Source organism: Podarcis pityusensis (assembly GCF_964106645.2).
Source record: "Podarcis pityusensis genome assembly, chromosome: 3".
Classification (NCBI taxonomy): domain Eukaryota; kingdom Metazoa; phylum Chordata; class Lepidosauria; order Squamata; family Lacertidae; genus Podarcis; species Podarcis pityusensis.
Genome location: NC_138026.1, coordinates 56,330,782 through 56,358,677, shown reverse-complemented (window position 1 = coordinate 56,358,677; position 27,896 = coordinate 56,330,782). Strand labels below are relative to the sequence as shown.

Below are 27,896 nucleotides of genomic sequence, written 5' to 3'. Positions count from 1 at the left end.
GTGCAGGAGCATCCAAGTCAAGGTCCATCAACATGGGCAGTTGAGCAGACAGCACCCTCAGCTCTGCTTCCCTTCTGTACTTTGCATGCTGATTGCAGCATCTGGGCTTGATGAGGCTTGTGACCCTCACCTGCTCCAAGCCTATTCCAGTTGAGGAATCACACACTTCCTCCCAGAGCTAACAAGCCCCACCTGGCCAGCTAGTGAAGCAGGCTGTGGCCCCTTGCCTGCCTCAGCCTCCTAAAGCACCACTCCTGCTGCTCCCTTATGCCTCAGAGCCTGCTGTGTTTGTGGAGACAGGGGCCCCTCTGGCTCTGGGTCCTGCTGCCCTGATTCCTGTGCACAAACCCCATCCCTTGCTATCCTCCATCACCCTGTGAATACTTCCTTCCCCATCCCCTGCTTGCTTCCGTGTGCCCCAGTCCCGGCTACACCCCTCACCAGGATCCTTTTCCTTGTCCCCATCATCGTGCCAGTTCATGACAGGTAAGTGCCTGGAACTCCAGGAATCTCATACTACTTGGATGTTGGGGTGGTGTGCAACAATATTACATTTATAGCCCACCTTTCCTCCAAAGAGCTCAAGGTGGTATGCACAGTTCTCCCTGTCTCTCCCTCCCCCCGCCATTTTATGCTCACAAACAACCCTGTGCGTTAGGTGAAGCTGAGAGGTTGTGGCTGGCCCAAGGTCATCCAGTGAGCTTCATGGCTGAGTAGGGAATTTGAACCCTGGTCTCTCAGGTCTCAGTCCAGCACTGTAATCTCCACAGTGCACCACACTGGCTCTAGCATAAGTGGCTTGGGGAATATTAAGTGGTTTATCAATGTTTTTAAAAATAAGTAAATGGGTATATTCCATCTGGCAAAATGAGAGAAGTGAATTCTGAATGTGACATAGGGAGCCTGTGGCTCCTTTGGAAATGACCACAGTTGTCTCGACTAGTATAGGTTCAGACATAAGGAATTGCAGATGCTAATGTGCTAACATGTGTATGTAATTCTGGAAGCTATGTTCAGATAAAGAAGGAGTGCAAATAAATAACAGCAGCTTGTCATTAGTAATCTTCCTCCTCTTCCTGACTAAAGTGCTGTCTCTGTCCCAAGCTCCTGATCTCTGTTTTGGCTTCTCTTTCAAGTAAGAAAGAGGAAATTATTCCTGCTACTGAACCAAAGAGTTCCTCGTGATGGAACAAGGAAATCCTGTTGAGAAGCATGAAGAAGGAAAACAAGAATGTGGCTATTTACTCATTTTTCTAGATGCCCACCCCTAACAAGCCCATTTCCTGAAATGCTATTTCTCTTGAGGTAGGTGTCAATACAGATGTATTTGGCTGTGGGATTTCCTCTTGAAACCAGAGACTCTCTATTATTCTCACTCCTGAACCCATGCAATACATTAGTTCACTAAGTTGTGGTCTGCTGCACATTCCTCGTTTTCTGAATTTACTTGTGGTGGCCCACACATTAAGCTTACCCTGCTGCTGATCTTATTTAATCTGTGTATCAACAGAAAGAATTGACATAGTCTCTTTGATCCCCGTTCAGAAAAGAAAGCTTTGCTGTAGACAGGAGGGCATTGTTATTGTGGAGTCTAGAGAAATTTGAGCAGTTTCAGCTGCTGCCTTAGGGAAACCAAATCTAGGAGAGTATAGGGTTTACATGCTTGGAATGCACAGGACTGTTGACAGTGTTTAGATTTTGTTGCTACATTATCTAAAGAGCCAGTTTTGAAGGAAGCAGTATGCTGACTCTCAGGACCGCCCTGTTTGGCGAACGACCTTATTCAGGCAATAAAAGTTGAGTTGATTTCAATTTGACTCTGGATTAACCACTTCTGGTTCAGAATACTTAATCGGCAGTTTAAAAAATCATCTGGGGAGTTCTGAGAGCATTAGAAAACCAGCAGAGATTTCTCAAGGAGATGATCAAGAATAAAAGATAAGCTTCCCTGATAAACAACCTAACCACCTACACTAATCAGTGTACAAACCCATGGTAGTTTTGGGTATGTTCTAGGTTGCACTTTGTTTACATGTGGCTTCAGTGAGTTGTCAGACAGGACCCACATCCTGAGACTCATCCAGGAGTTAAGATATACATGGAAGCTGGGCTTAAGGGAGGCAGCAGCAGCAGATGGGTGTGGAGACGGTGGCTGCACTGGTGGGTAGCTGTGGAGGAGGCCAGATCTTATGCCTCATCTCCTTGTCTCATGAGAGGGCAGGACATGTTCATAGGAGAAAGGGAACATAGCCTGACTGCTAAGGCAGATCTTGATGTAAAAAGGACAAAATTAAAAGCAATATGCTCTCAAGTCCATTCCCTTGATTCTGTGCACTCAGCCTGAGATTTTTAGTCCTTCCCCAGAAGAACCTGAGAAGGCAGCTAAACTGCTAACACTTCAGGTTGAAGACAGACTTGGCAACCCTAGAACATGGTGCTAGAGTCCTCTGTAAATGCACAGTGGTGGTTCCTCAGCAGATAAGTCAGTATGAAAAGTTTGAAAGCTGCAGCCATTGGGCTGTCCCTACAATTATGCAATAACTTTAGCCAGTACATGCATTCCCCCCACTTATGTGGTGGGTTATGCTCCGCTCCCTGCACATAGGTGAAATTGCTTGACGTGGGGATCATACTCTAAGCACCCCTTAAACACCCTCTCTGCTGCTATACTACTTAGTCAAAATAATATTACACAAAGTATGAAATATGCAGAAACCACAATGTTTACTCTTGCGGCAAGTCTAGTTCCATCACCTCTGTCATGATGCTCCAGGCTGTTCAGATTCTTTCACTGATTAAAGGAAACAGTTCTGAGGAATTAAATAGTCGCTTTCCTCTAAACTTGCTTTGGTTGGCCAGCTGCATGGAATGTGGTTACTGGTGACATCAGTCGCAGACACTGCAGGTGCAGGTTGGGGTGGGGTGGGACACTAGAAGCTGCCTTTAAAGTGAGTCAGAACACTGTTCCATCTGGCTCAGTATTGCCTCCACTGGCTGGTAGCAGCTCTCCAGAACTTCAGGCAGGGATTTCCCCCAGCCTTACCTGAAGAGGTCAGCAACTGACCCGAGACCTTCTGAATGCCAAGTATGTGCTCTGCAGCCCTTCCTTGAAGGAAGTTGCTAGTTTTGATTCAACCGGTGGCCTCAGGTTGGGGCAGTGCATGCTTGGCATAGCACCTTGCTTCACTCTTAAGAGCGGTAGTCTCGTAATCTGGTGAACCAGGTTCGCGTCTCTGCTCCTCCACATGCAGCTGCTGGGTGACTTTGGGCTAGTCACACTTCTCTGAAGTCTCTCAGCCCCACTCACCTCACAGAGTGTTTGTTGTGGGGGAGGAAGGGAAAGGAGAATGTTAGCCGCTTTGAGACTCCTTAGGGTAGTGATAAAGCGGGATATCAAATCCAAACTCCTCTTCTTCTTCTACTCTGAGCTTGTGTTCTGGGCTAGGGGCTCATCCTGATGCCACCTTGGGGCCGGTACTGCCTGTTGCAATAACTGACCCCATTTCTTGCTTCTCAGACTAGACATTTACAAACTGCTCATCACACAGATTGTCACAAACACACAATCCTGCACAACAGCTTATAAACCTATGTGGCTTTTTAAAGCTCTCAGATAAGTCTTTTTCAGTTTGGGAGGGTCACTAATCTATGCTGTTCTGAAAGAGTTGCCTAGGGCGGTGGTTCCCAATTAGCTAAGTAATCCGGACCCCATGCCTTTCAAAAGCCAAGCCGTGGACCCCCTACTTTTTAAAATTTTGATTTCTCTATGGTAGTTTTTGTTATGTGAATGGTGCCATGGACCCCCTGGTTGGGTCTGTGGACTCTCAATTGGGAACCACTGGTTTAGGGGAAGCCTTTTACTGGCTTTTCCAAGACCATCTAAATTGGACGCCCTGAGCCAGCAAGCAACCACGCAGAGTGAAAAAGCAACTGAAGGGGGAGGAGCGAACATAGACAGTACTAGCACGGAGCCTGAATTGTTGGGCACCTGCCAAGGACCACCCCCCAACAGGGGTCCTGCCCCTGCATTTCCTTCTCCTTGCAGTCACTGCATCTTCACTTGTCCCCTCTACCTAAGCAACGAGTGAGTATTGATAGGAGCAAGAAGGAAGAGCATCTTCTGTCCACCTTGCTCTCTCCCTCTGAGCAGAGGGGTGCACTGAGGACAAGTGACTTGGCAGCAGTGATTGCAGCAAAGAAGTTCCTCTGAACAAACAGAAGTTCAGAGGAATTTCTATTTTCACACAAACTTTATTCGCATAGGCTTCTATTTGTGGGATACACACCACATGGATAAAGGCTCCATGTGGACAGCTTACACATGTGTAGAGCTTCCATAAGTTCTGTACAGAGTTCAGCACAATTTACAGAGGTTGGAGATGGGGCCAGTGTGTGTGTGTGGGGGGGGAGAATCCCATCAGTTCCTGTGGTGTTATTGTTCTCCCTGGAGACACTTTCACAAGCATGGTGCCCTGCAGATGGACTACTACTTTCATGAGCCCTGACCTACAGGCCATGCTGCCTGGCATTGATGGGAATCGCAGCCCACGACATCTGGAAGGCACCAGCCTGAAGCAGGCTACCCTAGTGACAACTACACCAGGCTACGAGCGGCTCTCTTTAACCATATATTGAGTGGTGTTCGCTATAGTGTAAGAACAGCGTGGGAATTAGCAAAGGGAAGAGAAACGCAGAATCTAAGAATATGTTCAGTGAACCCTTAAAATGAAAGGGTGCTGAAGGTGCTTCCTGGTTTTGATTTCCAAATTCAGGTTAGCACTGGAACTTTCATGGCACGCAATGTGCCACTTACTTCTCCTTCATCTCCTCTGCTTCTCTCATAAAGAAATGTCCGCTAGTGGAGGGGGGGGGAGCATTGCAACACACTACTGTAAACCTTTAAAAGTTCCATTAATGTTATGGAATCTCCTGGGGAGTGTGTGTGTGCAGCAATATATATTTTAATAGCAAGCAAAGGTCATGTCAATTTATGATTCTAGCTAGTCACAGCATGCAATGAGAAAACTGCAGGGTACACAGGAGAAAATAGCCCATATGAAGCTGCTTCAAGATCTGCACTCTGTTTCTGAGAACCTTCTCATTGTCTCTTCATCATCAGAAATTTAGCTCAAGGGTACAAGAATGAGTTCCGACACCTAAACTATTAAATAACCTTCAAATAGTTGGTTTTGTTCCTGCAAGAATGTGTTAGTTTAATCTTTGACATTCTTACACATACAAATTTATTTGCACACCACAACACCACAGTAATGTCCACATGGTTTTTATTATGCTGTTTTATTTGCAAGTTTGGTTTATTTGTAAGTTTGTGGCATACATGGCCCTTCCCATCTGTTTTACCCTTACAAAAAAACAACCCTGTGAGGTAGCTTAGACTAGGAGGTGGCAACCAGCCCAAAGTCACTCAGTGAGATTCATGGCTGAGCAGAGATTTGAACTTTGATCTCCAAGGTCCTAGCCTGACACTCTAACCACTAAGCCACACGTACAAACAATCTTAAATTTGTTAGTAGCCAGAATCATCATGACATTGCTGGGCTAGGCAAAATTAACTTTAATCTAGTTAACCTAATGGCCCACCACAGACCTTCTTTGTTCTCAGAGCAACCAAATCAGGTGGCCAGCCTGGGAGCATGAATAGGTGAAAATAAAGATCGCTTTGATCTGAATGCCCATGCTTGGTGAAGATTCTTGTATGGTTCAGAAGCTCATGAAGCATTTATAAAGAACCCCTTTCTTTATTCTCTATGGCAAACAACATATAGGTTTTTACATAAAGGGCATACTCGGACATACCATTGGGGTGGGTGCTTAATTTCCCCCCGTCCCATGTGACCTCATCTGTTAAGACATAAATCTGCTCATATCTGCATAGACATGTGTGGACTTGGTCATGCTGGAGTGTGATGGAATGTTGGGATCTGGCTTTTGGTTATGTAGGTATATGGCTGCAGAAAGCTGGAATGTAAGCAGAGTATATGTTTTCTAAGTTTCCATAACAGAACATGAACTTGCTTCTAGCCAATGAGAACTACTAGACAAGAGCATCCTGGTCAAAAATAATATTGTGTGTCATTTTAATGACTAACTCTGCATTGCTTTCCTGACTTACCTTTCTGTAGTGTTCGCATGGTGATAGATAAATAACAAAATAAAAAATGAAATAACAAGGATATATCAGCACCTGGAAATCCTGTTAATGCAATCCTGTACCACTTAGAATTACAACTAAGTTGAAAATATGTGCCCTTGCCCTTCTGAAATGTATAATTTCCTACACCTAAGAGATGTGCCCAAATGTGCTTTCTATTTCCTGAATCAAGCCATCAACTAAACAATTTGCCTAAATAGTTGACTTGGAATAAACACAGTTGCTTTCTCTTACAATTTCTTGAAACAAAGGCTAGTTAATAAGCATTTTTATTATCAGTTTTACTCCAGCTTACTTCAACCGTGTAGGCCCATGAAACAAAGACACAGTCATAAGAAAGTTACAAATATGTTTCAAAGACAGCTGCAAAGGTTGTCCTTTCATCAAACCAATCAGTGATAGAATCCTCAATCTGCCTTTCCCTACTCATTCTCATTCCATGTATTTTGTATTGCCCTTATTGTTTTCCAGGTGGGGAAAAATGAAGTGCAGGTTATTTTGTTCAGATTTAAAATCCAGTTTGATTCAGTGAAGTTCTCACCAGTCCTGGAGCTCCCTCTTGTGTATGCTTGTTAGTATAAGAAATGCTACAATAATGAAGTCTCCTCCGTAACATTAGCTTATTTCATAAATGCACCTGCTTGATTCTTTTTTTTTAATCACGTGAACTGTCTCTCTAAGAGTGAACTAAAGTGCTGAGCACCAACAGAAATGGGACTGGAATGGGACCACTGAAAACAAAGAGGGAAGTAGCGGCATGTTGCAGGGAGCCTGAGTTCTGCAGAAGTATGAACATAAGCAGAGCGTGCTGGATGAAGCCAGTGGCCAGCATCCTGTTCTCACAGTGGCCAACCAAACAACAATGACAACAACAATCCGGATGTGCCAATCCACTGCTCTCACTCCCAATGAGACATGAGCATATTTAGTACATAAGAAAAGCCCTGTTGGATCAGACCAAAAGCTCATCCTGTTCCCACAGTGGCCAACCAGTTGCCTATGGGAAGTCCATGAGCAGGACCCAAACACAACCACACACTCTCCCCACTTGTGATTCCCAGTAATTGGCACACTGTCTCCAACAGTGAAGGCAGAACATAGTCATTGTGGCTAGGAGCCTTACCCTTCAGGAATTTCCCTAACCCTTTTCTAAAACTATCCAAGTTGGGAGCGAATTCTATAGTTTAACTCTGTACTGTGCGAAAAAAACATGTTATTTTGTCCGTCCTGGGTGTTCTAACACTCATCTTCATGGGTGGCCTAAGGAGAGAATGAGGAAAATGACTTTCTGTTCACTTTCTCTCCACCATGAGAAATTTATACCTCTATCATGTCGTCCCCCCCCCCGCTACTCATCATTCTGGCTGTGGTCATCCTCATCCCAATGATTTTTTTAATTTTAAAAATACTTACTTTAAATATTATTGTTTTATTATTAACATATGTATAGAAATTATATTACAGAGTGCCATCAGACTGGCTCTTTACAGAGGACAAGGGGATGGGCCCCCTGCTCTGAGGCACCCATAATCTATAGTTTGACACAGCCAAGTGATAGAAAGGGAGAAGGAAGGGGAGGGGGGCTGCCTAAAGAGGCAAGCAAAGTGTGGTTGATTCAAAGCAATGGCTTTTAAATACATTTCAAAGGCCTCTTGGAGAGTGGGGAGGTTTTTTGGGCCATTCTAAAAGGACTGGCTGAACAGATCTGGTATAGAACAAGGACCAACAGTGTGAATCTGGATAAAATCTGTAACCTGTACAGATGTACTTTGGTAAGGAAACTCTTAAGAGGAACTCCCTTTTTAATGTTATATTTTGCCAATAGGTGGTGCTGGTAAATCACAAAGAGTTATGTGCTCCATTTTATTTATTTCAAAAGGTACTGAGCTACCTCAGTAGCATCCAGGTGCTTTGAATTCTGCTAAAATTAATAGTGTTGATGCCTTCTAGCATGTTTCCTTGTTTGCAGGTATACTTTGTAGCAGACTATCACTAATAAAAAGGCTTGTGTGCCTTCTCTTAGGGGATATGTGTATATGAAATTATTAATCCATCAAAATTGGAGTTGTTAATATGCACACTCTTTTACCCAGTTCTGACTGTGTATTTTGTAATTTATTAAAATGTATATACAATTTTTCAGCAATAATGCTCTCAGGGTGGGTTGAGAAGAGCCAATAAAAACAACAACAATTAGAACAATACCTCCAAAAAATAGCAAAATATATAAAAGCAGCAGAAGCAAGAGCATAAAAACACCACAGCAGAAGAATAAAAGCAATTATATGACATTTAAAAAGGCCTGGGAACATAAAAATGCATTCAGCTGGTACTGAAAGGACATTTATTTCTAAAATGTAGGTCCCACTCTTCAATCTCCCTTACATACTCTCAGATTAGATTTGGCACCTGATGAACAGTCGGTCTGTGAGCGTTTAGAAAAGGATGCTGTGATCCAGCATGGGTTTCTTAAAAACAAGTCATGCCAGATGAATCTCATGTCTTTTTTTTGATAGTTACAAGCTTGGTGGATCAGGGAAATGCTGTGGATGTAGTGTATATTGATTTCAGTAAGGCTTTTGACAAAGTCCCCCATGATATTCTTGTGGAGAAGCTGGTTAAAAAGTGGGAGGGGTGATAATGGCTAGGTGGATTTGTAGCTGGTTGGCTGACCAAACCCAAAGAGTGCTTACTAACGGTTCCTTGTCATCCTGGAAAAAAGTGACAAGTGGGGTGCTCCAGGGTTCTGTCCTGAGCCCATTGTTGTTCATCATCTTTATAAACAACTTGTATGAAGGAATTGAGGGGATGCTCATCAGATTTGCAAATAACACCAGACGGGGAGGGGTAGTCAATGCCACTGAAGGCATAATCAGAATTCAATATGACCTTAACATATTATAGAACTGGGCTCAAACTAACAGAATTAATTTCAATAGGGACAAATGTACGGTTATTCACTTAGGCAGGAAAAACCAGCTGCACAAATATAAGACAGGGGACATGTGGTTTGCCAGTAGTATATGTGAAAAGGATCTTGGGGTCTTAGTAAATCACAAGCTTAACATGAGTCAACAGTGTGATACAGCAGTAAAAAAGCTAATGCTATTCTAGGTTGCATCAACAGAAGTATAGTGTCTAGATCAATGGAAATCATAGTTGTCCTCTAACCTGCCTTGATCAAACCACATCTGGAGTATAGAGTCCAATTCTGGGCACTACAATTTAAGAAGGATATTGATAAGCTGGAACACATGCCGAGGAGGGAGACCAAGATGATCAAGGGTCTGGAAACCAAACCTGCAACCTTGGTATTATCAGCACCACACTCTAACCAAGTGAGCTACCCAAACTGTCATGTACGATTTGGTTGAAATTCCTGCATGTCAGGAGTTTGGTCTAGATGACCCTCGGAGCTCCTTCCAACTCTATGATTCTGCGATCCTCTTTGAAGAGACAGTGTTTTGCAAATGTGGCATCACAGTCAAGAACACCTTTGCTCTGTTGCCACCAGTCTAACCTCTAAAGCTGAGAGCATCTCCAGAAAGGCTTCCAATGTGAGGCAGTTAATGGTAGCCTGTGAAGTTGCTCCAAGACTAGGAAGAGGTGTTCCGTTGAACTGCTCCCAGATAGTTAGCTTGCTGCTGTATTTTGGATTAACTGAAGCTTTGGAGTAGTCTTCAAAGACAGGCCTACACATAACACACAGCAGTAGCCTAAGCTGGAGGCTACCCAAACATGGATGCCTAGACATCTCTTCCCAGGAAAGCATCACCATGAGGGCACCAGTCTCAGTTCAAACTGTGCTCTAATTCAAAATTTTGGGAAAAGGCTAATGACCGTTGACCATTTTGGCTGGGGCTGTTGAGAGGTGTGGTCCAATCACATCTGGTTGGCTACTCCTGTTTTATATGAATAATCATGAATGTATAAAGTCTTGGTCAGCAACTAGTTTTCCTGAGAATAAATTTTGGGCAATGTAGGGTGATGGGCCAGCACCCTTGCTTTAATCCCATAAATGGGTGTGCTCTTAGGCTCCCATTTGAATGGCATTTGTTTGAAAAAAAAGATCTGCTGAACAGATTATGAAATAGTTCAAGCAGGGCTTGAGTTCTGTGTCACAAGATTTGAAGAATCCAGAGGTGTTCTTTGGTGGTGGGGATGCTTCATTTATGAGTTAAAATGTATCATCTTCTGATATCCGGTACTGTAGCAAAGCAATCCTTTATTGCTCTTCCACAGTGTGTGTTTTTCACTCTTCTGCTACCTGTGTGTGCAGAAGAAAGGCAGAAGGAAGACAGATAAGGTACTTCTAGCTTTTATGCAAACCCTCTGTAGACCAGGATTAAGGTCTTTTGATGGGATCAAGATAGGAATTCATCAAAAAATTCAGACAGTGTACACAGGTACTGATAGAAACAGATTTTCAGTCTTCTGTGATATAAAGTGAAGTACCATATATCTCTAAGTGTGGACACAATTGTTGATGTTGACACAATAAAGCACAACATGATCATTTCCCAGTGCTTGAAAGAGCCCACGGGTGACATATGCAGCCTATAGTTATGGACAAGACAACTTTTAAATTACTTATTCTAGCATCTTCCAGTCTTTTCAGGGTTTTTCTTGAACGCTAGTGGCAAAGATGTTTCCTTCTTGCTCAGGCTAGAACACTTGCTTCTTGCTTTAAGACAGTCATAGAGAACCTTTTTGGCTCCATGGGATTGTGGCCTTGGAGGCCAAATTTGACAAGTAGGTGGGGCTGTCAATTACATGGTGTCACTATGGTGTCACATGATTGGCAGGTGGGTAGGGTTGCTCATTTATCAAAACCCCTTGCATGGCTTTGCAAGTCTCCCCCTCCCCCTTTAAATTTACCATCTTTGTGGATTAAAAGGGGAGACTGTGGAGACTTGCAAAGGCTTTAAGGCAGTCCACTTGCTCCTCTTTGGGCCTCTGGCAGGCTGTTTTAAGGTCCTTTGCAAAACTTCTATTTGAAGCAGCCACCCCCTTTATTTTTTAAACCTTGCGGAGAAACAGAAAGCAGGGGGCAAGAGGATGGGGGTGTCCCCTCTCTGCCCGGCGCCATCTGTCTGCTTGCTCTGATGTTTAAAGGAGAAGTGGGGTGGCTGATTCAAAGAATGCTTCTGCAAAGCGCTTGTGGTATTTCAAGGGGATTCTAATCCCCACCAAAGGCTACATAGGCCAAATACACTGTCACATGCATAGAATTTCCACTGCAAGCCAGGAGGTGGAAGACAGAGAAGGGAATTGATTTATATATATTTATATCATATCCTCCCCCTTATTTTGAAGAACTCAAGGCAACAGAAATGGTCCTATTCCATATTTTATCCTCAAAATAACCCTGTGAGATAGGTTAGGCTGAAAGCTGATTCCTGACCTATGGTCAGGCTAAACAGGGGTTTGCACTCCCCTGTCCTAGTCCAACACACGGACCACTATGCCACATAGACACCACACAGTATACCACATGCGGAAGCATTTGCCAAAGAATGATACTGGAATAACAGCAGGAGAGGCTGGCCAGTGGAGCAGAGCTGCTATGCTAGCTCACTGGAAGGTGGGTCTCTGTTGCATACCAAGAGGAGGAGGGGAAGGTGGCAGGAGGGAGGCTGGCACACCAGAAACACACTGGCAGCAGTGCCAGATTGGCTCTCCTGGTGCCATCCCCCTCACCATCTTGTGTCTCTCCTTCCTGATAAGCCACAGCAGCCCACCTGTCAGGAAGCTCGTGAAGAAGCTCCACCCCATTAGGCAAGTAAAAGGTGCAGCTGCTGCAGGTGCAAATGATTTTCTTGATGGGGAGTAACCTTAATGCTTCACATGCAGAAGGTCCCAGATACAATCCTTGGAATCTCTTGTGGCAAGACTAGGAAACATTCCATCCTGAAACTTGGAGAATTGCAGTAGACTGTACTGTTGAGGGTAAGCACTCCTGGGGGGACGGCAGACCCCCAGTACCTCCGAGCGTCTCCCAGTAGGCACGTCTCTGGAATGGCATGTCCCTTCACTCCAGAGTGCCCCTCTGTGACACTTCTCATATGAAAAGTGCACACAGGTCTTCTGGCATCACGCAGCAAGAAGATAGAAACATCTGTAGATCTAAACTACACTTTATTCACAATATATACAGAGAGTCCAGAATCACGTCTGTGTTCTCCAAACTCTGGCAGAAAAAAAAACACAGCAAAAGTGAAAGTACAGTCCAATAACATTCTCAGACAGAAGAGATAAGACAGTCTTCCATTCCCACACTCTTCTCAGCCATCTCATGTGATTTATACTAATCACACTAGCCAGCATTGGCTTACGTAAAATCCTAACATGTACTTGGCTTGATGGACCAATGTCAGTGCATCCGCTCCTCATGGACAATGAGAGGTCTGTACGCACTTTCCTTAACCTGTTGAAGCTTCTGCATTCTGATCAGTCAAGGAAAATGAACTCTGAGTGGCAGCTCATTGAATAGATGGAGCAAGCTAGGTGCAGATATTAGCAATGTGTGCTTGGCACCCACAGTATTTAAGGGCATAGTCCTGGTCCAGTGTCTGCATACAATGGCTGGAGAGGATGTGGAAAATGAACCCTCTACACCCTATGAGGATTCCTTCCTATACAGAATTCTTAGTGCTTCTGTTTTCCCCTTTATAGAACCTAAGAAATAACCATCGAGGCTGCAGGAAAGTGTTTGAGCAGAATAGATACTTGGGGTTATTTGTAGCTAAAACTGCTTTTGCTGAGGACAACTATAGACAATGAAATCTAATGTTTACACAAGGATCAAGCTCCACACAGCTGAATAATAAAGACACAATAAAAACTGAAATAATGTGACTGTATTGTGTCTCTGGGGAATTAATGGCATTTACCTGAGATGCAGGTTTTAAAGTGGTTATTTACAGGGCTTTGAGTAGGGTAGTAAAAATTGTGTTAAGATTTATATTGCAAATAGCAACGTAATAGGACTTTGCACATACTCTGAATTCTAATTCCCCAATTAGATTGCTTCAGCTGCAGGAAAACATTTAGCATTCTGATGTAACTACACTTCCCAAGGATCAGTCTGAATATTCAAAACTCAGCAATGTGCCGCCCCCCCCCCCCACTTTTGAACAAATGCCATTAATCAGGTCATTCTTGTATTTTCATCCTTTCCTGCAGTTCTCTAAGAAATTACCTACCGACTCTAGTGCAGCAAGTTCAGTGTGGAATAGGAACGCATATCAGTTATAGAAGCTCTGAATCCGTGCATGAAAACTGTAGTAACTGAGAAAGCCCTGACTGTTGGTTCTGGTGCAACAGCAACACCACGAGGCTGCCGTTTTCTTTACTTGTTTATACCCCAACGTTTTGGTAGGGTTTGTGAAAAGTGTGTTGTGGATATAGAAATATATTAGTGTCGCCATTTATTTCTCTTTTCAGGAGCTACCAAACACATTTTTAAAACATAGGGGGCGGGGAGTGAAATCATCATTTGAAAGGGCAAAAATGGCAGCCTTCATCTTGGAGATTGAATGATGCCTGAAGGCAGCCAGTTGGCTGTTCCTGCACTAGACCAATGGGCATTTGTCTCTTTCTGTAGCATTTCTCCTGTGGGATTCTTAAACATGCAAGCAGCATATGTGACCTTGCTTCCTTGCTCCTTTGATCTGTTCCTCCTGGGACTGAGATGAGACAAGCACCATCAAATAAAGTGCCTGTCATTGTTTTGCTTGGGCACATGCAGGCAACTATAGCATGAACTAGGAGCATGGGAAGCCAGCTCATGGGCAAGGATCACATCTAGGCTTGCAAACTGAATAAAACAGCAGGAGGCAGACCAGCAGGAAACCACTGGGGGCTGTGAGACACACGCCACATACCTAAACTACAGGAAGCTGATGCGCCTGAGCTCAACAATCGGGATTGTCCGGACAAGCCCTTAATTACAATTAGGGAGGCCCAAACAGAACTGATATATTAGTCTGAGAACCCCTGAGGTGTGGAGAATAACTCTCACTTTTCGCAAATAGGATTCTACCATAATTAAAGCACAATTTGCTCTCACAAAAGCACCACCGTTTCCCTTTAAAAACAAGAGATGTAATTATGCCAGTTAATTGGCATTCCTGCACTTAACTCCTCTAATCAGCCATTTGTGCCGGAAATACCTTCATGGCATCACAGATGGGTTTAATTTAGATTTTGTTTTTCATTTTTAACTGCAAGTCATAGCAGACACTGGTATCATCTAATTTTTACATTTGAAGGTCTGCAAAATGTTTGCCGAAGCCCACTTTATGCATTATAAGGAGTGGTGAAACATGCACAAATTCCTCATTTCCACTTTATACTAGAAGAATGGCAGTAGAAGCAGAAGTCATTTGCACATCTCCTTTTCACCACCTTCTAAGGGGCACATTCAAAATAATGTCAAATATTCCCACATGTGAGCAAGACCTCTTCTTTTGATGGGGCAGGAGGGAGAGTGTTTGTGGCTGCTTCTGTTTCACATTGTAATCATGGCTTGGAGTAGTTCAGGCATCCATTTTGCCCCCAGAGAGAGAAGAATGGAGGCAGAAAGACAATTTACAAATTGGGACATGAAACCATAAAGAGAATACATTACAGAATTGTTTTTTTACTGCCATTGTAGCTCTAAATTATAGCATAATGAACACTACTTAAATGGCTTCTTTTTCCTCTTCTCTTTTCATTAATTTAATTTATTTTTGTGTTGCAATTCTCCCCCCACCCCATTTCCCCCACTTCCTCTCTCCTCATTAGTCTTTTTCTTTTTGTAATGCTCTTGTTAGGTACTTACAATCCAGTTGTAATCAGTTGCTGCAGCATTTGTAGAGCTGAAAGGAAAACATTACTGAGTTGTCAGCATGTTTTCAACTTCATTTAAAATGACAACGTGGTAATCAGCCATACATGCTGCATGAGAGCAGTTACGATGGTGAGAGGGGAAGAAGAATCAGTGTTAGTTCTTTGCCATTAAATCTTCCCAACAGCGACCCACATATTTGTTTTCTAAGCAGTTTGAGGGCTCTGATTGTCATTCACTGGTTCTCTCTCTCGTTATGTTTGTGGAATGATCCATTCATTCCAGACTTGGCAAAGGATATTCACTGGGAATCTTTTAAGTTGGAGGTGACCCAAAAGTAATAATGAAAAATGCAATTGCCTGTACTTCCATGTGCTGCTATTAGTTGTGGTACATTGGCTTCACTTTCTCTTCACTTTTTTATGGTCAAAGTGGCTGCGAGTCAGTAGGGAAGGTTGATAAAGATACAGCCTTAATTGAGGAACATGAACCTTAAGTGTTATATTGATGAAACTGGCACCACATACGAGTCTCCTGCTTGGCATCTTTTGAACATTACCATGATATGCAGGCCTAGTATATTGTCATTTCCCCCCCATAATCTCCTTTTTACACTTGGAGAGGAGCTGTGGCTCAGTTGTAGAGCACATGGTTTGCATGGAAAACGTACCTGCCCTGCCCAAGCCAGCTGCTGCTGTAGCTTTTAATGAGTGAATGCAGGGAAGTGGTTAATATAGTACAGTACAGAGTTTGTTGCAACACATACACAAGGTCCACCATTTCTCTTCCTAATTCTCCAATTCAGAAGAAAATAAAGGCAAAACGATTAAATAAAAGTAGATACTTATCACAGAAAGAGATTCACACAGTGTCCATTGCTGCTTGCGTGCAATCTCTCTCTCTTGGTCACAAAACAAATACAACAAAACAACAAAAGCTCCTCAAAGTAAGAAACATGCCCTGTTGCTTCTCTGATTACTAGAACATGAGATGTGGACTTCAAGGAAACAACTCTGAGCATGCTCAGAACATTGGTATGATTCAGATAGACCCTATTAGAGACCAGTAGGGCTATTCTTCAAGCAGTCCTACCTAAACTGATGTTGTGGCTGGCAGGTCTGTGCAGAGTTTGTCTGAGGACCAGGTTGGGACTTTTTTTAAAAAAAATAAAGTTATGCACTCAAACAAAAAAACAGCTGGTCCCTGGCAGGTCCCCCAGCCAGTTTAGCCCTCTGTGACCCAGGGCAAGTGTCCTTGGCTGCCCCACCTCCTGCATGGGCTTGCTGGCTGGTTAGCCGTTATAACAGGGAGAAGTGGGAAACTGCAGAATATGGGCAGAATAGGCAGCCATCCTAATATTCAAATTTCACATGGCTTTTCTGCCCAGAGAGACACATGGGAAGGACCTTGTTGCCATAGTAATACTTTTGGATTAGGATCAGCTGACTGGTACAGGGAGCTGATTACCCAGAGAACAGACGATTGGGATAAATGTCTCCAGGAGTTTTTCTCTCAGTTCAAAAAGAGGTATTAAATGGGGGCGGGGACAGGAAAGAGTAGGCAGCTTTGAGATTTTGGGGGATTTTAAAATATATTTTTTATTTTTTAAAAAAACCTCCTGGCACTTTCCATGGGAGCACTGTGTCCCTGTAGCCTCAGTGCATAAGCATCAACTGACAGTAAAGTACACTCAGCTGTTGAACACTGTTGGCAGGGAAGGAGACAAACATGCCAGCTGGTGTGTGTATATGTGTGTTTGCAAGAGCTATGAGCTGAATGACCTGAGAATTTCAGCAGGAATATTTCCACAGCCATCCTCAAATGGCCACACAATGCTGATTCCCAGATGGAAACAGAACAGGAGGGCAGTTGAATTATGAGCCAATATAGGTGTGAAGAACTGGCTAGTTATGGCACTGCACAAACATTAAAATACAACTGTTAGCTTCTTCTCAGTTTCTTTTCTTTTGTAAAATGGGCTTGCCCCCCCCTTTTTCTTCCCTTCCCATTAATCTTAGTTACCTTTGCTTCTGTGGTAAGGTTGCCTTTTCCCCAAGTGGTAGAAAGATTTAGGAGCCTTCTGAAGACTCAGCTCTCTTTTGTGGGACAAGAATTGGACACTTGGGCTTTTCCATAAACCTGTTTATGCATCAATTTACAGGTTAAATAGAAGAACTTGCCAGCTAAGGCAGGTTGCAATTCCTCTGATATATAGTCATTACTGTTAAAGATGCCATGAACGTCTGTAAAGAAATAATTTCAACTGAAGCTGATCAACATTTTGCAGCTTGTTCAATTAACTTTGCTGGCCTCTGTTGAGGCTTAGGGGGAAGTAGTGATATACAAGATTATTTCATTCCTTTTTATTATTAAAAACTTCATTCATTTCATTGCTCATTTGTAAGGGGGCTTCATTTTGTTTCCTTATACATTAAAGTTACCGTACATTCATTTCACTACATACATTCACTTTTGTTCCATTTGTTTCTTTTTTTCTTTCCTAGTTTTATTTTTCTAGTTTTAATATACCAGAGCAAGTGCAATGTCTAGGGCATCTGGAAAAATAACATGGCTGCTGTCATGGAGCTACCACTGAAATTAGCTCCACTACAACTAAAACAAAGCAGAGACCCCAGCTTGAAATAAGCACTGCATGGTGTAACGAAAACAAACAGCACTGGTGCCCAAAACTTTTATTTATTTATTTATTTATTTACGGCTATTAGCCCATAAACTGGTGCCCATTTGTTATTGATACAATTAATTGAGTAATGAATAGAAAATGAACTGAATGGGGCCCATTGGTTTCAAGTTTTAATTCATTATGAAATAAATACACAAGCTGATTTCACACCTACGGCCGCTACCCACTCCTTGCTAACCCACATTTTCAATCTATTGTTTAAGTAAAATGAACATCGATTCAGCTAGTTTGTAAATTTCATTATTGCTTTATGCTTCTCCTTTGCTTTGTTTCTCCCAGTTATTAAGGAGCTAAAACAGTGCAGAGACAAGAGGAACTGGATATATTTTATTTATCTTATAAAAGTACTGTATACTCGGTTTTCTTTATAAATGTGGTATACTCGACATATAAAGAAGTTTAAAATAATTTGCTAAAATCGATTTCTTAAATTAAAACCAAGAACAAGGTAAAACAAGTAAGCATAAAAACAAGGAGACAAAAGGTTAAACGACACTAAAGCTGGGTGGGAACAATAGTATTAGCCGCTCAAACATTAAAATGATGAGGGTCAACCAAACCTTTCTGGGGGGGAGTTCCATAGCACTGGTGCTGCAGTGAGCAAGATGCAATACAGGGCCAGTTGGGGGTGGGGGGGCACTCATCCTATATCTCTAGTTCATGGGTAGGCAAACTAAGGCCCGGGGGCCGAATCCAGCCCAATCACCTTCTAAATCCAGCCCGCAGACAGTCCCAGAATCAGTGTGTTTTTACATGAGTAGAATGTGTCCTTTTATTTAAAATGCATCTCTGGGTTATTTGTGGGGCATAGGAATTCATTCATTTTTTTTCCAAAGTATAGTCCGGCCCCCACAAGGTCTGAGGGATAGTGGACCAGCCCCCTACTGAAAAAGTTTGCTGACCCCCTGCTCTAGTTGATTCCAAAAGATGCTGCCAGGGGACTTCTGGTGATCCAGAGTGACACTCAGTATACTACCTTGTTCCTCATGCTGTTTAACATATAAACACACTGCTAGGAGAATTTATACTGGGATTTGGGTGTTAGCTGTCTTCAAAATATGGATGGTATGCAGTTCTAACTTTCCCATTTAACTGATGCCAAGGAAGTAGTGGAAGTTTTGAGCCAGTATGTGAATGCATAATACCTTGGATGAAGGCTAACGAGCTCAGTAAGTTCTCTGGCAGATAACAGAGTAGCACATCAGTCTCTCCCTTAGGTAGACCAGTCTGGAGGTAAAAAGGAAAGAGAAAAAAAGGAAATGAAGGGGGGCGGGAATCAGAAGGAACTTGGATTTGTTTGGGACTTTCTTGGGATCTAATTGACATTAAAACACTTTCCCATTGCATACGATGAGGGAATTGTTTTATACTCATTCCCCAAGCGAAAGAACCCAAATGAATAGAGAGCAGTTTCTTCTCCCATTGTCTAAAACCTCTCACTTGCTCCAAATATGTCAAAAAATCTGTCAGCAGTAGCATTATTATCCTGATGCGAATGTGCCTGCAACTAGACAGCCGCTGGTCTGTGACATATTTCCCATGCGGAGGCTCCCCCCCCCCCCACTTTCTGGCATTTCAGCAATACACTCATGTGTTTTGATACAACACTAAGCTTGTAGTTGATGGTGGTGTGCTTGAAAGGGAATTTTTAATTTCTTGCTGATGGCAACTGCCTTATTAATGTATTTGCCCTGTGTTCTTTAAGCTTCACAAATTAATGGCTATTAATTCGGGGGGGGGGGACCTCCCAAAGAAGTTCAGAGTTACCTCCAGTCTTGGAGGGAGGCCCACCAGGAAAAAAATGGTTGGAGATAACAGGAGGGAGGAATATATGCGTGTTTTAGTACTCTCTCCTGCTATGCCCATGTTATGCTTTAAACTGCCTCATTCCCTCACTTTATTAGAATTCAGTGACAACTCTGTTCTAACACAGGGGTAGGCTAATCTATATATGGAAGATCCATTTATAGTTCAAAACAGTTGCAGGGCTGCTAATCTCTTTGGGCTCAACTGTTTCCCACTAAGTCATTTCCCTAATCAAGATTATTCTACAATGCTGCTATTAGCTGCTGTACTAGGAAAATATGATATAAATTGTATTGATTGTATTCCAGATGTATTTTGTCTGGCCCAAAAAGCCTGACTTCAGATACTCTGAATCACATTGTTCCAGTTTACTCCTCATAGAACCATTTCTGCCTTGTAATAACAATCTGTTCATGTATCAGCCTACATGTTAACAGTCTAACATTTTGCTACTCAAATGAGGAACACACAACTAAAAGAGTCCTTCTACTTGTCATCTGTATCATTATTATTTTTTTTATAATTATGAAGTAAGGAACAAGTTCATATATCGGTTATAGATCCTGAGAAATGAGGCATTAAAAATAACCATAATATTTAAATTCAATTTGATCCTCCCCCCGCCCCCACAAGCTGGGCTTGTTTGTATGACACTCCAATTGAATTTTATGGTTTTAATATATTTTTGTATGTTTCTAATTTGTTGTCAACTTGTTTGGAATTTTTGTAAACTGCAAATTTTATTGAAAGTGAATGCAAACCCTTTAAAACCAAATAATAAATAAAGAATTTGCTGGGCCTGGACCAGAAAGGGAGCCGGTGATCCAGTTTTAAAGTCCTGACATTTATCTGTTTAATGCAAGATCCTGACCCTAGTACAAGAGGAATGCCACCATCTATTGTTTTGCTAACTTTGATGCAGAAAAATCCTGGTGTTTATGGTCCCTATACAGTGGTACCTCTGGTTGCAAACGGGATCCGTTCCGGAGGCCCGTTTGCAACATGAAAAGAGCACAACCCGCAGCGGCACGTCTGCGCACGCACGGGTTGCACTTCGGTGCTTCTGTGCATGCGCGTGACATCATTTTGCGCTTCTGCGCATGCGTGAGTGGCGAAACCCGGAAGTAACCCTTTCCGGTACTTCCGGGTCACCACGGGACATAACCTGAAAGAGCGTAACATGAAGCAAACGTAACACGAGGTATGACTGTACTTTGGAGGAAGCCGTGACTGTTCAAAGTGGTACCCTCGTGTTTTAAATGCGTGGTGTGAATGTGGCCTTAGTATTAAGAAGCTGGTAATTTGAGGACTTGCCCTAAGGTCACAAGATCAAGACCTAGAAACTGAAGCACAAGTTTGTCTTGGAGGCTCTGGAGAGCACAGCTGTTTCAAGCCCTTCCTCTTGTTTTGTCTTGTGTACCCAGAGCCATTACATGGGTCAGAAGTGCACTGAATCCACTGGAAGCAGTTTTCTGAACATACAACTAGAAGCTGTCGGAGTCACGCCCAGAGGAAGCAATAAGGCCTTTGTAAGTGCTGCTTTTTATATTCTTATAAACATGGGCATGTTACAACCACCATCAAGCCTGTAGCCGCCAGGGGATATATTGCAGATAACTTGAAAATGTTTATTTAGACTTCCTTGGGAGGAAGGGTAGGATATAACGTTAATAGATATATAAAATAAATAATAACCTTTGTCTGGCAGCAGAGGGGCTGGCTGAAAAATAGGGAACCATTTGCAAGGTAGTCTGGATTGTGCAGTTTGGTTTCAGCCGAACTGCTTTCTGGTCTCCCAAGTTAGTTGCAGTTCTCAAACTGTACTTGGAAGCCACAGAGTGCTGCCCCACTGCCAGACAGATGCAGTCAGCCTGCAGAGAGGAGTTTCTGATATGTTCCTTCTACATCCCTCCTAAAAGCAATGCTATCGAGAGTAAAATAGAGAACCTGGTAAGGGCATTCCCTAGAATTGTCAATCACAAAGCAGCATCCACTCTCTGTGGCCTCTTTTTCCTCCTTTTGGCCTGAAATGCACAATCTTTAGCATATGTATGAAGGAGTAATATTTATTTATTTTGCCAATTATTTTTTTATTAAGTTTTCAATTAAAAAAACCCAAATGAACAAATTTAAGAAATCTCAGATTAGCAATTTAAAAATTTCAAATTAATTTCCAGTTTAATATATCCTCAGAAATTGACTTCCTACCCATACCTCCATGGTGTTTATATTTCGCACTCTTTCCTACTGCGTTATACAAAGAGATCTTATATATTAGTATGAAGGAGTAAATGTAATCACATAGATAGCTTGAGGGAGGTACAAAAATGTATGAAATTGGGCCATAAAAAAATAAAATACCCTTCTGAGGTGGTTCTGGAGTTTGGGAACTAGCTTGTTTTGCCTTGGATTCAAGTTGCATCAGATTCTGAGGAAGTTCTCAGAAGTGGGCATATTCTTCTAGAACCTCTGCTTCGTGCAAGGTGCAAAACAACACTGTAGCAAATGAGAAGCAGATTTGCGCAGACTCTGCTATCCTCTGAGAAGAGGATGTTTTCCAAAGGTTTATTAATGAAACTGTAAGAATAATGAAGCAGAATGACAGAATGCAAACTCTTGAAGAGAGACTAAGCTGTGTATGGCCTTAGTAAGTAACTCCCAACAGCACTCTTAAAATGACTTATTGGTTAATTGAATCAGTCTATCATCTTTTGGTGACAGCATCAATTTGCAGACTTTTTGGTGTGTGCGGCACCGTCAGAGTTACCAGTATAAAAGCACATCAGGGTAAAATGAAGTATGGAATGCATTAATCTGAAAGTACACATGTGTATAATTTCTTTTATGTCAGATAGTGTGGGATTCAATTATGTAACTAAAAAGCACTGTTGGCTATATTGCCGTTTTCCCCAGTTTTTAGTGTTTAGGATTCTGAAGTGAGCTGACAGAAGGAAGTGCACTCCTGGGTTAAGAGTCAGAAATCAGGCTGCCAACATTTTTTCCTGGCCCCTAATAAGTTGGAATTTAGCAAGAGCGTGCAGACAGAATGATGTAGAAAGCTTGTTGTTTTCCTAACCTACAGAAAGAGCCTAGCAGCCAAGTCTGAGGTTTATTTTGCTTCCCATTATTATGAATTGTGTTGTTCAGTTTGGGAAATTGATCTCCCTGCTTCTTTCCTTTTTGATATAAATGTTTCTTTATGGCAGGATTCGCCCTTTCTGCCTGCTGTAATAAGGCTCAAAAGAAGCCTTCTATACCCATTGGTTATACCCATGACAGTTTCTCCAGTTAGCAAATGTGCACACAGCCCCAGAAAGGTTGTCAACCCCTACGTTATTATAAAGATTATACTTTCTCAATACAGACCTTGATGCCTAGTTTTCACTAAGGCCATAAACCTGGTTTTTACGAACACCACTTTGAGCTGAGAAGGGTCCACATGGCTAAATGCTCTGTCATGCAACAATGAAATTATGAACATGGAAGACTAGTTATCAGAGAAATGTCTAGGCTAGCATCCTTTATTACCCAGGACTCTAGTTATCTGCCACATTTCTCTGCCTGCCTAAAATGTACCACTTCCCCTGACCTTAGATCTCTTGTGAGTTTTTTCTACACGTCCCCCCGATTGGCCCTTCTTTCCTCAGTTCATCGTCTTTTCCATTCCTGTCTTTATTTTATTTATAAGAATATTTGAAATCTGTCAACTCATAAAGAAACAAACATCATGGTAGTGTTTTCTTAGGTCTCAACCTCTTTCACCTTGCTCTCTCAAATGGCCCAGCTGCGTGTGATGTTGCTCATGTTTCTAGAATAGTGTGCTTAAGTCGCCTATTTTTATTCCACCCTCCTTCGTTATTTGCCTCCAAAAGGTACTGTTTACTGCAGATAGCAGCCAGGGAGGCGTGAAGTTTAGCCCTCAGATTCCTGTTTCTTAGCAACTGGAACCTGAAGTTCATCACTGCCTTGGCTCACTTCCTGAGACACCCTGCCTCCAGGCTTCCTGTTAATTTTCCTGTTACCTGGATCCTTTTTCAACTCAGTATTTCAGGTCTGCTGCCCCACAGCTCCTCCTGTCTTTAAGCTTCATGTGGGCTTCAGTCCAAGGCCAAGTGCTTTACAACTGCCATATTTTGGCAAGAAAAGCTGCTTTCTCAAGCACCTTGAAAGCCACCAAACATGGCAGGTGAGTACCATTCAATTGGAAAAGTCACAAGCTGTGCAGGACTGAGTTTTGCTTGAAATTCCAAAACATCAAATCAGTTTAGTCAACTGGCGCTGAAGGCTTTTATTGCAGCTATGATAAATTCTGCAGTGTATTAAATCTACATTTGCTTTCTCTGTTTTGATGTTGTACTGAAGGTCAGCATTGTCTAGTTTTATTGGAAAAATTAGGTGGAGGTTTGCTTGATTGTAGAGGTTAGGATTTAGAATGATTTTTATAATTTGAATTCAGCTATTAAAATCATGGAATCATAGAGTTGGAAGGGGTGCTGAGAGTCATTTAGCCCAACCTCCTGCCATGCAGGAAGCTCAGTAAAAGCATCCATGACAGCCATCCAACCCTTGCATATAAACCTCCATTGACGGGAGTCCTTCACTGTCTAACAGCTCTTGTCATCAGAAAGTTGGCATCTCCTTTCTTGTAGCTTAAAGCCATTGGTTTGGGTCCTACCCTCTGGAGCAGGAGAAAACAAGCTGTCTGCATCTTCCATAAGACAGCCCTTTAGATAATTGAAGATTGCTAGCCTATCATATCTCTTCTCAGTCTCCTCTTTACCAGATTAAACAACATAATTCTCTCCCTTGGTTTCCAGACCCTTGAATATCTTGGTTGCCCCCCTCTGCACATATTCCAGCTTGGACATAGTACTCTTGAGTGCGGTCTGTCAGAAGCAGAATAGAGCAGTACTATGACTTCCCATGACACTATACTTTTGTTGATGCAGCCTAGAATAACATTAGCTTTTTTGCTGCGGCATCACACTGTTGACTCATGTTAAGTTTGTGGTCTACCAAAACTTCCACATGCTGTACTACTAGCAAACCAGGTATCCTCCATCTTATATTTGTGCAGTTGGTTCTTCCCACCTAAGTGTAGAATCTTATATTTGTCCCTATTGAAAATAATTTTGTTAGTTTTGGCCCACAGTCAGTTAAGGTCATCTTGAATCCTGATTCTGTCTTCTGCATTGACTACCTCTCCCAGGTTTGCAAGACTCTTAACACGTTCCTGCCAACCACTATAGCCAACTCATTCCTGACAACACCTTCCTGACAATACTTCCGGGGCCATGACCTTCAACAGGAAAGAGTGATGAAAAAAACCACCTGTGCCCCAACTTTCTACCCGGAGTCTCATGGTCCCTTGTTGTACATTCAAGGCAGTGTCTGGCAGTATTGTTGATACCCACATGAATAAGAAGGAAGGGGCTTTGGTTTGTAGTAAGATTTAAAAACAGGAGTTTCAGATTAAGTGATGAGATCCAGTTTGGAAGTCTTAGGACAGAGCTTTTCAACATTTTTGAGTCCACGGCTCCCTTGACCAACTATATTATCCCTGTGGTGCCACTGTGGCTCAGGCAGCCCCTCACCCTTTTTCGAACACCCTCAGCCTCCTCTTCCCTCTCTTCTCTCCTTGGGAGTCCTCCGGGCAGCTGCTGCTACCCCTGGTCTATGAGCTGCCTCTCCTCCTGCCCCAAAGAGAAGTGCCTCCTCACACTGCCCCACAGGGGCCTGGAATGAGGATGCCCCCAGCCTTAGTGGCCCAAGGTGAATGTGAGGCCAGCACCTTACCTTGGGAGGCAGCAGTGGCAACAGCAGGTGCTGCTGGGCCTGCATGGCAGTAAGGCTCATAGTGCCTGCCTGCCCACCTGGCCTCCCACTTGTCTGTCCATTCCCAACAGCAAGGACTGGCTGGCTGGGCTCCATTGCCTGCCTGCTTGCTTGCTCTGAGGCTGTCAACAGGCAGCCAAGATAAGAGAACCTCCTGTGTAGACAAAGTGTGTATGGAACATGGATGGAGGCAGGAAATTGTTTTTTAGCATCCCTGTTATCACATTGAAGCCTGAGATCCCTCCATCATATAATGCTTTTTAATCCATCTGTTGCACACAATATTTATTTATTTTGCAGTGTCTGATTTAAAATCAGGAGGGTGGTCATCCTTGGGATTAAATATATACTAGGAAGACAGAAAAGTCCCACAATATATCATCAGTGGTTTAAAATTGATCCCAACAGGTGCCGTGTGTGAAATGGGAGGCTGTGCACTTCATGCTGCCTTATTGCTCACAGACATGCATATTTGCTAGGGACAAGAAGCATCCATTCCTTCGCAATTTACCTTCTAGAGACCTTGAGAAGAATGGCAATGATAGCAATGCACAAAAAGATAAAACATAGGGACAAAATAGAGTGATTTTTCCAGAGAAAGGAACCAGAACATATGGTAAACAGGGGCAGTTGGAACATATGGTATATTTGCCAGCTTTTCCTACCGCCTGCCCATGTATTGACATATTTAGGCCATAAGTACTTGGGTAGCTTTGTATTACTATGCTGGCAGGATGCACTGCTACTTTGTCAAGAGATCAAGGATGGCCATCTGACCACGCCTCCTTCTGGACCTCAGACTTACTGGCATAAATTGGGATATTAGTCCAAGGGTAGTTTGTGGTCCCATCAGCAAACTTCTTAGGTTAGGTTTTTGCCTATCTCTTAACTACTTTCTACTATTCCCCCCTTGGACTGTGCAAGGGATGAGTATTTTAAAACCTGAATGAGGATTCAGTACTAAAATAGAATATTACTCCCTCTTAACAGGGATTACTTAATGCAGTAGTTAACATTGTTGGCTGCTGTAAACCTATCACATGCTTACATTCACTGATGAGAGAACAAAATAAAAAAGGCATATTCTAAATGACAGAGAGTCTATTACAGTCAGCCTTGTAAAAGTAGCCTTTTAGTGTCAGTAGATAATGAAAATACCAGTTACCTATGACTGAGTTAAAATGATGTCATGACCTGGCAATTTCTGTTCAGTGCTGACACATCTGTGTGGAGCACAGCTCAAAATTGCCTTCATGTAAATATAATAGGATTGTTCCTTTTTGTATTTTTGCTCTTCTGAGAATCTACTGCAATCTATGAAACTTGTGAAAAGCAGCAGGAGTCCATGAAACACTTGGAAACCTATATTTTTCCATTTATTTTTTTAAAATGCAAATTACACTAGTTAGTCAAAAAAAAAATCCACCTTCTGTTAAAAATACATTCAGAATTAACAAATGACTATAAGAAAAAAAGAACATTTGGATTGTTAACACTTGCCTTCTAAATATTTGGATTTATAACAACAACAAAAAGCCCAGTCTAGAAAAATAACATTCTTCACTGGATTTTTGAGGAGGATACAGCTGTACAATTCAACAACAGCATTTCAGATATTCTCACACTACTGTGCTCTAAAACTCTTTCCATAGCAGATGTGTCCATTAGTTTATCCACTGTAGTAGTCAACAGTCTTGAAATTGTTTTGGTGGTAGTGATTTAGCTGCAATGTAAGCAAGTATGAAGGCCTATTAGTGTGTGTGTGTGTGTGTGTGTGTGTGTGTGTGTGTGTGTTTGTATGGCAGCATCGAAAGTGTAGAATTTTCATTGCAATGCCTCAAAATTCTCTGTTTTTGCTTACTCTTGCACTAGGAGAAGAGGCACTCTAACTTTCTTTCTCCTCTTACAGTCATAGCAGAACCTTCTCACTTCTCGAAGACCATGGTCTTCAGTGACTTTCTCGTCTTACCTCCAGGCAGCAGAAACCCCAGGCGCCTCTGCTCCTCTGCATGCCGATCCATTTTAAATGTGAGTAGCTTTCTCTTTTCTCTGATCTCTTGCAAAAAAACCAAACCAAAATAAAACGCCTCGCTGTTTTTCAACTCCATTTCCCCAGGGGCATTGCTAGAGGGAAGAAGCCTGCAATACACCTAGACAAATTCAGGGAAAGAAGTTCTAGCCAAATATATTCCTATAGGAGGAGAACTCAGTTGGGAGTCCCTTTTATAGTGAAAGCCCATCTCTCGTTGGGACAGTGCCCACACTAAAGCAGAGAAAGTGGTTCCCTTACCTGACATCATTCCTACAAGCACTTCTCCTTTCTGGACACTCACTAGTCATACTATTGCGCTGCACTCTGAAAAGCAGCTGGCACTCGGTGTCAGTGCTGCTATAAGAGCAAGTCTGGATCCTTGTAAACCTGCACACGAACTCGAGAAACTCTATTTCTTTCATGGAGGCTTTTGCACTAGGGGTGATACAGCCCACAGGAAATAAGGGGACATACTTCCCTCTTCTCATTCAGCTTTTTTCTACAGTGGATGCAG

General features: G+C 42.6%; 1 long non-coding RNA gene across 1 annotated transcript; it reads left to right on the top strand.

Moving 5' to 3' along the window:
- The first annotated feature begins 60 nt into the window (after nt 1–60).
- Nucleotides 61–24,781, top strand: LOC308473918. Its single transcript, XR_013984399.1, has 4 exons — nt 61–486; nt 1,137–1,305; nt 20,940–21,044; nt 23,559–24,781. It is a non-coding gene; the product is annotated as an uncharacterized lncRNA (long non-coding RNA).
- Nucleotides 24,782–27,896: the final 3,115 nt, after the last annotated feature.